At 35.8% G+C, this 11,908-nt stretch overlaps 1 protein-coding gene across 1 annotated transcript in view; it reads right to left on the bottom strand.

Annotated features, from left to right (window-relative positions):
* Positions 1 to 11,908, bottom strand: part of RWDD4 (RWD domain containing 4) — a 46,215-nt gene that overhangs the window by 9,249 nt on the left and 25,058 nt on the right. The window contains exons 12-13 of the transcript XR_014583893.1: positions 3,233 to 10,747; positions 325 to 419 (exon numbers count right to left, since the gene is read on the bottom strand). The gene's annotated coding sequence lies outside the window, so the exon portion shown is untranslated. The remainder of the gene's footprint in view (positions 1 to 324; positions 420 to 3,232; positions 10,748 to 11,908) is intronic.

Below are 11,908 nucleotides of genomic sequence, written 5' to 3'. Positions count from 1 at the left end.
GAGTTTCAGTTGAACATGGTACTGATACAAGCAACTTCGTTAAACTATAGACTGTATAGCTTTGGCATAGTTTTCTTTCAGTCTATCATTTCAAGCAGATTTCTGTTTAAACAAAAACCATTAGAGATCGCTGATCTCTGATTCACCAGCAGAAACACAAGATCTATTCACTTATTTTTTGTGTTTTGTGAAATTACTTTGTCAGCATTAGCCAGCTTCCTCATTTTTCCTGTCTCAGCAAGTCATTCATTAGAGGAACTTGAACTAATGATTATAGTGTGCCATACATGTAATAACAAAACAGGAACATATTCAGGAATCTACCTGATTTCCATCATGACTCCAAAAACAATTCCAATGGGATCATCTGTAATTGCCACGAAGTACACAGTTGGTTAGTTTTTCAATCATTTTTTAACCTGAAATTTAGAAAAACAGTCTTTTTAAGTATGTCAGATAAACATTATCCTCAATTTGATATTAGTCTAAGGAATAGCACTTTAAGGATTATTTAGTATAGTACAATAATCAATTATAATTAAAAAAAAGATATTTTTAGGAGGACAGGATAAACATGGCATTAATTTTGCGCCATTGCAAAAATAAGACAAAATCTTGTAAGAAGAATAAATAGGAAAGTTGTTTTAAGACATTCTATTCTAAGTTTTGGAAACCACACTTAATGGTGGATGGAGTTCAAATAAGCAACAAGAGAAGAGGTGTAGAAGACAATGACTTCTAATGAAACAGAACAAAGCCTAGAAGCAAGAAGACTGAAGTGAATGATTGATAGCCCTCAGTTAAGTGAAAGTTTACTTGTGAGAGGAAATGAATAGCCTAAGTGAGAAGTACAACAATTCATGTCCTTCAGATTGAGCACTGAAGGTTTAAATAAGGCTTTAGGAAAAAAATAATAATAATAATAAAAAAAGAACTGACCAACCATAATGACAGTGAAGCACTGGAATATATTACTTTGGAAACTAAAGGTCTCTGGTGACAAAGATGCTACAAGACAGGCTAAACAAACATGTCAGCGTTGGTTTAATTATATACGACCCTGCCTATGGGCATGGGAAATGGATTGGATTTGCAGTTCTTGAGTTGTGGGAAGGCACTGACACCCTGCTGGAGACCTAGACAAGGTTCCAGGAGAATTTAATCTTATCTTTCTCCTTCTTCCTACCTTTTCCCCTAAAACTTCTCTCTGAAAGCTATTCGAAGAATGTATTTGCTCTCTGCCTGTGTACAGGAGGGGAGCAGAGCCAATACATACCTCCTACATAAGGACACATTTTGAGCATCACCAGTAGCCAGCTGGGTGGACGTTTGTTGCATGTTCCTCACATTCCCCGGCTGAAAGTGGGAACTTTCAGTGGGAAAAGCTGTACGGTGTTGGAGGTTATGTTACCATAGTGGTACAAAGTCTATGTGGAAGGCTGTCCTTTATCTTCCCAGGGAAATGATATTATAACAATAAATTTGAGATCTGCTGAAATAAACAACCTCTTAAAGGGATTTCCAGTTCTGAACTCTTGTTGCATATGTAATTAACTAATCACAAAGTAGTAATATTCTTCACGCTCACAGAAGATGTGAAAGATGTTCAGATATTTTAAGAAGCAAACCTGGGTACTATGCTTTGGTTTCTACTCATTCAAAAAACACAGGAAGAATGTTTCGCAGTATTTTCTTTGATAAGTGCTAATTTTTGGTGGAAGGGAAAATGAGTGGCAAAATGACTTCATGAATTTTTAGCAGCAAGAGAACATGTTCAGTAAGTACTTCTCACTTTGCTGATCAATTCTGAGCACTTTCATGCAAATATCTGCACTCTAAACTCTCAGTTATTTTTATAAATATCACATCTAGCAGCCGCTTTTCAATGTGAACAGTGCATTTAAGCTTATAAAACACAATACCCACCATTCCAGTTTCTAAGTTGAACAGTGTGATACAGTCAATTTTCTCTTCGTCGCTGTAGTTGAGAAACACCAGACAGTGGCCAATGTAAGTCAAGACAGTAGTGTATTGAAAGAGGATGGATGTGCTAGTTTCAAGAATATGGGCTTGCAAACTGAACACAGTGAGACAGTGTACATGGTATGAGATCTCTGATAAGTCAGTCACAAGTTCAAGACCTTTTCTGCAGATTTGTATCAATACTTTTCATTTTTATTTGATATCTAACTAAATATATGTACCCTTTTCTCAATTCTTAGTGTATTTATTTATATGAGTAATTAAGTGGCATTGGTGTTGGTGAACGAACCTTAAAGTGCAGTGCCAGGCATAAAGCCTTTCATGTCTCCATATGTGTACATATGAATTAGTGTACGTGTACACATACGTACATGTGTGTAACTTCACCAGCTGATCTGTTGACGTACTGCAGCAACGACCAAGAAAATTAGAGTAAAACATGTTAAATGAACATAGGGCTAAGACTATACGCAGTCAGATGAAAAACTGTTCATACTAAAGACAATCACAGTCCGCCACGGATACTTTAAACAGACAGATGAGGGTAAATAGCAAAGATGATTAATAAACTTTGCAATCTTGTGAAAAATGTCATTCTGCTTACAAGACCATGAGACTGTAAAGTTCTTATTACAATGTAAAATTTGATATTTAGAAAGAAAAAAAATAGAATTTCCACTTAGAAAATTAAGCAATCAAGGTGTGGACTTAATTATGACCATGACTGTCAAACACTTGCCTAATCAAGAATCTGGTATCAAGAACTTCCTGATACCAGATCATAATGGAAACCATGGATTGAGAGCAAGATAGAAAGGAGTGACATTTAAAAAAAAAAAAAAAAAAGAACATCATGTAGGACAAAACAGTTTCTCAGCATTCTAACAGGTGTTGCATAACATACCTGTCAGTAAGCCGAACAGTATCTTGGGATTTGAGAGAAACTGTCATGCCGTGAATTTTGTGTCTTGTTTTAAAAAAAGATCTGCATCATACCCAATGCTGAAATAATTTGTTTCATTATGTGATATAATTTCTTATCACATTGTATAATGACATGGCATTTGGTTATTTGTATTATAGCACATAGAATGCAACACGTTTCAAAAAATGTAATTATAAATACATGGAAATAGAAGACAGAGTAATCCCACTTACCTCATCTCATATAAATTAATCATACTTGCAAGAAAAGGCATATACATTGTAATTAAAGCAAAACCTGACATATTAGGATGTTGTTTCTCACCTTTTCATCTCCACTAAGCAAGTACTGAGCAATGGCATTATGTTTTTCACTAGCAAGTTGCAGTCTTTCCATTTCCTGTTTTACCTCCTTCTCCAGTCTCCAAGGTTCTAAAAAAAAAATTAAATATTGCCTTTTGTCACTTGATACAACCTTCTGACCACATTCATTGAAACAAAATTCCTTGGAAGGAAGGATACACAAATCATTTACCAGTTGGTCACTACAATTGTAAGGTTTCTGGAAAACCTGCTTATTTTTCATCTTTTGTATATTATAAGCAAGTGATGATAGCTTGCATCTTAAATTACAATGAACAGCAATGGTAGATTCAAGATAAATTTCTTGCACTTACTCAGAAGTCAGACTGTTTACAGCTCTAGACTTTATGAGGTCCATGAAAAGTAGTGAGATAAACTGTCGGTGTGCTTACCTTCAGTTCACCCAGGACTGTCTTGCCAGTAGAGAAAAATTATGGTCTACAGATGAAAAAATGTTTGGAGACCATTGGTCTAGAGTGATGTCTAGAAAGACAATGATGCTACTTGGTATCACAGTGAGCATAGTCACAATCCCTACTTCTCACTTCTTAGGCAGCTATGGTCACTAATTCTCGTAGATGAAGAAATACAGTGGCCCTTGACAGAAGATGGCCTGCCAGAACAGACTGCACAGGAGCTTTGTCTTCGTATTCTGGCCTCAGCTGACCCTTTGCAAACCCAGTCTCCAAATTCCCAATGACAAAAAGGTCTCTGGCAAAACAATAGGATTCTTTGATATCACATGAACCATGTTCTGGGAACAGCACCAAGAGATCTTATCCAAACATTTCTCACAGACCTCACAAACACTAGGGAAAACCAATTCACTCCAATTGGCACAGGGAAGAATGAGTCGCATCTTCCTGCTCCAGTGAAGTCTTTATTACTGCTTGAGGGTTTTATCCCCAGAAAGTGACATTTTCAAAGGAGAAGGAAGGCAGCCTTAGCTCACAGTTTGGGTCCCACAGTAGCTTTGAAACTAACAAATGCAGTTGACCTTAACTAGACTTTGAAGTTTCTACTCAGATGCACAATATACTGTAAAGAATTGCTTATTTTCAGTTTTTAATTTTGCTTAGAGACACTTCCATGAGTATCTAATAGATTTTAATAGAATGTCTTTGATGTTAATGATTATCATGGCTCCAAAAACAATAAAATTGACAGTTGACCAAACAATCATTCTATTATTTAGAATATTATATTATTCTATTAAAATTATTTAGCACTTAGTTGCACTGGGAATTAACATATGATTTTTCTATACTTATATTCAGGGATGAGGCAGTGTCAGACGCAAAGTGCTACCTAGTCTCAGGAAGGCCAAGCAGCAGTTCTCCCTCAAGAATTGTCGACTCTTTCCTTTGGCAAATAACAATGTAATGACCCATCTGCTTCTTCGCATACTTCTTTTTCAAAAGCTGATAAATTAATAGAATCCAGTAAAAATTTAAATGAAAGCATGTTGCCTGTTTTGTATAATAAATTATCTAATTAAATGTCCTGTTTAATTAGGTTTTACATAAATGAGAAAAAATCCATAAGCATGCACACCCTCCTCCCCCAGTTTACTGAATAAACTTGCATTTTGTACCTGTAAAATGAGCCTTGGAGAATCTGTAAAAAGAGGCCAGTTCTTCATCTGTAAAGGCAAAGAGTTTGTATTCCTCCTCAGCACTATTTCAGTGCTTTCTACAAGTCCCTTATTCATTCTAACACTACTGCATTGTGATTTTACTATGTTCCACACTGTAATAACTATGGCACTGCTATTCCTGAATATAACATTACCTTCAAGAAAAAAAGCAACCCACGCACCAATCTATGACTGGTGATTATTCATCTTACGTAGTTGTCCCTATTATGTTTTCAACTTTAAAGTGGCTTGATTTGTGTATCTTCTGAACACTCCTATCACACTGATCTTTAATTCTCTAGCACAGATAAATATGCATTTGGTTGCAACACAAGGCTGAAATCCTGGTCTCACTGAAATCAGGAGTTCATTCTTGCAGTTCTAAGCTTCCAACATAAAAAAAAACAAAACAAAAACAAACAAAAACATTCTTCTTCAGTTTTTTTTTTTTTTAACTTGACTGAGAGATTCTAAAAAGTCTCCACAGGAAGACATTGTGAGGATGATTCTTTTGGCTCTTTAGCCAAAACTTGTTTTTAGTTGGATGATTCCAGCAGTGCTTAGCATTGTGTACAGTTATGCTAGTGGTGAATGCACCATTGCAAAGGGTTAGCCCTTTGCAATGTGTAAACAACTTCAGAAACAGGCAAGACAATTCAGGCACAAATTACAGAATTAGTACACTTTGTCGGTTCTTCATGGCAGAACCACCTTTTGAAGGCTTCAGTCATTTTCAAATGCAGCACTGTGCCTATCATGATGTCTTGTCTAATCTGAAAGAATGTTTAGACATCAGAGAGCTGCCTATTTTGAACTTGCCTGGGACAATTGCATATTGCCACGATTTCTTCAGTTCCATTTGTGTTTTTTTCATTGCAATCTTGTTAGAGATGTTCATGCGAAACCGCAGGAAATGACATAATGTATCATGGTAAAGTAGAAGAGATTATTGAAATACATTAGCACAGACTGTGCAATAACTGAAGAATATGGAATGACAATATTGGTCATTTGAGATTTCCATCTACATGATTCTATCAGAAGTGAATCGATCCATAGAAACAGTTCTCCTTTATTGAACGAATGGTAACAGAAATTAAACCATTCACCTCCAAGAGGAACTGAAGGTAACTTGGTCAAATGCCTACGGTCTTCACATTCCTGAACATTATCTCAGCGGTATCAGTGTTTGGAAAATGGCTGAATACTATGAGATGAGAGCCCAGATGATTAATGAAGCAGGTGCAAATAAGGTCATTGCTGAAATTTTCTGCCTTCAGTTGGAACTTGGCTGGGTAAAAAAGGGATAAAAACACAGATTTTTACAAGGAATTAGGTACCTAAAGTTGCTGGAAAGCAGCCAGTATGATTTTCAAAAAGCTCCTAAAGAATTTAGAAAAGGTGCTCTTGAAGACATCATAGGCCACCAAATTGGGCACAGGTTCATTTTCTACAGAAGAATATAGTTTCTAAACTTCATTTCCTGAAAATCACATGGAAGTAGTCATTAGTTCCCTGCTGTTCCCTGAACAGCAGTCACAGAGTCTTGGCATACCAAGCTTAGCAAGCACATCACTTTTGCTAGCACTGAACACCATGGCTTCTTCTCCATTCCAAAATAAAAGAAGAGTCTATTAAGACAGAAAAGTTATCTGTAGCCTTGTTTTGTCACATCACCAAATAAAACCTGAAGACTAAGCACATATACAAGGCAGACCAAATTCCAGATGTATATGTGCAACACAGTGCAAGAGGTATGTGACAATATCAGGTCTCTATTGTCAGAATCAACTAGACGAGTACATTACAGAATAAAACCCAGAAGCTCTAATGCAGCCTGATTGGACTTTTCATGCCAGTTATGACATGACGAGGAGGGGAAGGGCAATGTTACTATTCCTGCAGTGACTGTTCATGAATAAAAAATCTGGTTTTTATTCAGTCGGATTGCCATATATACTAATTAACCACACATTGTAATGCTAAAAAAGAACACCATGAACAGTAGCTGGGATTACTGTGGTTTGATTTTCCTTCTTTTGAAATGTTTTGCCCCTGTACTTAACCTTCATGCAGCATGTATTATGATTTGCTATGCTCCCAAAGTCATTATCACCTGCAAATCTAGCATTTAAACCCTTCAGATGTACCAGTGACAAAATATGGGATTTAATACATCAATATGCATTTTGGATTATTCTCTTTATAATATCTTGAAAATATGGCCATTTTGTATTTCTTCCATCCTCTTCCATGGAATTTTTCTAACACTTTGTCTTACTTCCCTGAGACTGAATTTGTCCTTGGAAACTATTTCTATCTTTAATATAGAAAATTTCCAATGCAAATGAAAATCAAATTATGAGTGGCAGACACTGGACTTCCTCATTCTAATCCTGTCAAACACACTGCAGAAGGAATTATGATGACCCTTTTCTACTGTTGTATGTTGAGAAGTGGACTAGTCATAGTTGGAAAAACCTATAATTTGTCAGTGTCTACAATGTTTACACAGAGCAATGATGAATAACAGTAGGACACCAACTGAGAGAACACTTCCTGCCATGCATTAGCACAAATCCGTTTCTCAGAAATTTCAGTTTGACAATCTCAACAAACACTGCATGCTGGATTGGCACATCAAACCAGGAAAGAATGCCCTTCAACTTATGTTCAGAAGAAGTATCTGTATTAGCACTTTATTAGTAGAAGACATAGTAGACTGTTGAGCAGATGATATAAGGAGATGAGGGAATTCATACCTACAAAATGTTCTCTTAATAATATTCCCTTTTAACATTTGGATTATATAATAACAAAACAGTAAATACAGACCAATGGAGGAAGTATAAAGAAATTATGAACAGATCTAACAAAAAAAAATAACAAAAATATGATGACAGAAGTCCCATATTTAATTGAATTCTGAAAAGGGATTTTTTTTGTCCTAAGTTTTCAGTGGGGGAAAACATTTTCAACTAACCTGTGTGCACACAGAATATAATCTTTCCTTGAATTCCTCAATGTAAGTATGAAGCAATCCCTGCATATAGGAGTATCTAATGAATAAATGTGTATTTCATACAGTAACTGGCATGAGACAGTCTGATCAAAAACCTGAAATAGCAACCAAAAAAAAAGTACAGGTTCAAACACAGAACTGAGCATATTTCCTGTGCATGCAGCTGCCATATATTCCTTTCTCTTCCCTGACCTCAGAATAAAATATGAGACAATGAAACTCTGAGGGGAAAGGAAGCGAAATGTGAAAACAGAGAATATGAAAGTATCGCCCCCACAAAAAGCAAGAGAGAAGAGTAAAACAAATGAGAGAACTGAAATGTCAGTGTGAATGAAATGCAGAAACAAAGGAAAAAAGCTGTCAAAATTAATTAGAAGAGCAAAAAGCAATCTAAGAAAACTAAAAGAAGTGAAGGGTCACTTCATAGCTAGGTAACTGTATCTGAAAGGCATTATAATACAACCTATCTTCTCTTCCAAAAATAGTTGTAAGATTTTCTCTCCTTCTATTTTCTTTAATTAAGAAAATCCTAAAATGTACATTCAAAGTGTCATATAGCTCTATTATTTATTCAATAGCCATTGCTGAGGAGGAACCATTGTAAACTATATAATTGAAGGATTGCTTTGTTTTTCAAATTTAGGAGTCTTCTGCTAATCTTTCTGAAATCTTTACTTTTGTCTTTCTATTTACTACATTTGACAGATCAATTCCCGTTGAAATGTTGGAAAATGCCTATAAAAAATCCCAAGAAGTTATGTCATTTTTTAACTAAATTGATGGCAAAATAAACACATAAATGAGTCATCCTTTCTGTAATGCTGAAATATGGATAATGAGCCCTTTGTAAGTTAGATAGAATCCAGACAGAATAAAACAAAAAAATCTATTAAAACTTCATGTTTAAGTATATATGGCAATTTCTAACTGAGAAAGCCATAAAGCAAACTCTATTAGACAGCAATTTGATATCAACTTTCTTATATCGTCCTCTGAGGGGCTTGAAAAGCTGTCAAGGAACAGAAACATGAGTTGAAATTGAGGTTATTTATTTTGATTGTTACTGCTTTTGTATGACAAGATTTTGAGTTTGAAAAATAATCTCATAGGAGGTCTAACAGGCTGTCTACCCACAATCAGTCGTGCAGAAAACACATGGAACTGTTATCTGTTCATCATTCCAAACTTGTCTGGATCTACCTGAATAGATCTCTTGAACAGATCTCCATTGATTCCAGGGAATCTGAGCAGGTATCACTGATCCACAACATTTTAATTGCAATACTAGGGCCCAAGTTATAAAGCATGGAAGATACTCGCCTAAACTGCTGTGAGATTGGACATTCCTTGATAAAAGACTTTATTCTGTAAAATACTGCTCAAGGCAGAGTTCCACTGAAGCTAATGGATGTAATGCTCTAAGTAATGATATGAACAAGCCAGAAGACTTTAATTTCGAACATTAAGATGGTTAAAATACAGCACTTTTTCTTTTTTTTTTGTGGCAAGGGAATCATAATGACAATATACCACTGTAATTCTAAGCGTCAGCATATCATGCCTTTTTAAACTGATTTTTTTCTTAATTCTAGCCTTAGCCCACCATTTTTAGTGAATAAAAATTCAAATGAGTCATCCTGTCGGATGGCAATTAGTAGTGTATACACTATAATGACATGCAAATTTTATTGTCACCATTCTACAGGATTTACTGTTTGGTCCTGTAGATGTAGAAACAATGATGTTTATATTGTCAGTTCAAGAGAGATCCAGGAAAAATTAGCTCTATACTCTTCTGAATGCTCATCTAAGCCATCCAGACTTATCAGCAGCATTGTATTCTTTATAAGCAATTCCAGCAACTAGGAAATCTCTTGAAATCATGCTCTAAAATCTTTAGGTAAAGAAAAAAGAAGACACTTCAGGTATTGTAGGTATCTATCTAACACTTTGTTTTTAGTACTCTGTATTTAGTTGTGGCTTATCCCATTGTACTTACTTTTCATTTTACATTATGACAATGAGTTAAAACAGTTTTAGGGAAATTAGTCAGGAGTTGTAAGAACTATGTGATGTTCTTACAAAGGATTAACTTGCATGTACCAACAGAGTTACAAACCACTGTGAATCTTGTGACAGCTACCAGAGTCCAGAGTTCAACCACACACTGCTATGAAATCTTTCTGCAAACTCATATGTACTGAAAGTAGAGTTCAGAGAATTGTCGAGCATCTGGAATGATTCAGGGAAGGCAAATGGGAAGATTTTTGCTGCTTTTTACAAATGTTTTGCTGGCATTATTTTCCATGATGGCAGGCACTGAATGAATACCTTAGTTACGTTATTTTTTTGATCATGGTTTATCTTTGTTGATTTGAAGAACACTCACAGGCCTCATTTTTATAAATCAAAATAAAGTGTACCATGGACTAAATCCAGCTCCTTTCTGCAAATGTGAGCAAAGCAGACTGGCTGCTGGTTTTCTTCTCTTGCTAGAGATCACTAGCAGCAGCTGGACCTCTCAGTAGGAGTCAAGTATAGCCCTGCTTTTCTGTTGTCCCGATATTGAGGGAGCATGGTTGTGTCAAAGAGCAACCTGAGTTCTGATTTCCCACACAGTTCTTGCCTGCTCCCAAGCTAACCTGAGGACAGAGACCTGAATCCAAACTCCTGCAAAGTGGAAGAGAATACCTGCAGTAGGGAACGCTCTTGAGAACTGGAAGGCAGATCAAAATCTGACAGTTCTTGGTTTCGGCTCCCTCTGGTGGGTAATGCTTACTGCAGAGAACAGCATAGTAGTACTGGTCCAGGTGACAGCCCTGAAACAGAACAAAGTAACATTCAGGTTGCCAAAGTCGTCTTCAAATACACAGAAATACACCAACAGAGCAATGATCTGAGATCTGAGCTTTAAACTATGACTCAAGACATTTGCGTTGAAAAGAGGAGATGCAAGATTCTTGTTAGCATTGAACTCTCTTCAAATTCAGAGGAAAAAAACAAAGAGATTGAAGGTTTGTCCCAGGTGGAAATCTGTTTTCAGCATCTAATGTCCATTAAAATAAAATAAGAAGCTTGTTAAGCACTTATTTTCTGACAAGAACATTTTCATGGATTTCCATTCCTGACCGATATTTTGAAGGCTAAAGTTTGATGTCCTTTCTTAAAAACACTTTGTTCTCAGGATTCAGAAAATACTAATTGTTTCATGAATTTCATACCACAAACATTCTTTATTTGTTACAAAAGTCTTAGCTCCAGTGGAAAAGGAAAATATCTTTTTAAGTCTGAGATATTTTACCTGCAACAGACATATCTACACATTTACAAGGTGAATCAACTGAAAATTAAAGCGAATTTTATCATTTATATTCTTGGATGCAATTCTAAGTCATTCTACAAGAATGATGCAAACACTGTATTGCATTTTGTTCAATACTTGGGTTATGATAATGGTTATTTGTAATAACTGTAATATTAAAATAAACACGAGTAACCCCTGTGCTACAAAACAGTACTGAAATTTTGGTTACCTCAGAAAAATGCATGGAGATTTTACAGATATCAGCAATCTGGTAGCAGAGGCTTAACGGAATTAATTGCACATTTCTGCTCACACCACTGGCATCAATAAATCAAATAACTTTTGCACCCCTATGTTAAAACACATATACATTTTTTTCCTTTCAGAAGCTTACTTGTTGATCTGAAACAAGTTCAGATGTTTTGTTATTAACAGATGTTTTGCTGGGAGAAAAACAACATTCCCATCAGAAAACAGTAATCAAGCATGAGAGCATTTGGAGTAAGAACAGTCACATGAACTCATGACTGTCAATGTACACTGATGGTCTTCAATTGACCAAGCCTGTTTTGTTCAGGCATAGTACCAATTGAATCAACTGCAAAGTCTGTTCATTAAATTAGTTATGGAGTTGCATCATACCTAAAAAAACCTAAGCTGTAGGCATACCTTTTAC

Source organism: Anser anser (genome assembly GCF_964211835.1).
Source record: "Anser anser genome assembly, chromosome: 4".
Classification (NCBI taxonomy): Eukaryota; Metazoa; Chordata; class Aves; order Anseriformes; family Anatidae; genus Anser; species Anser anser.
Note: the sequence above shows the minus strand (reverse complement) of the source record. Positions and strands in the feature narration are given on the sequence as shown.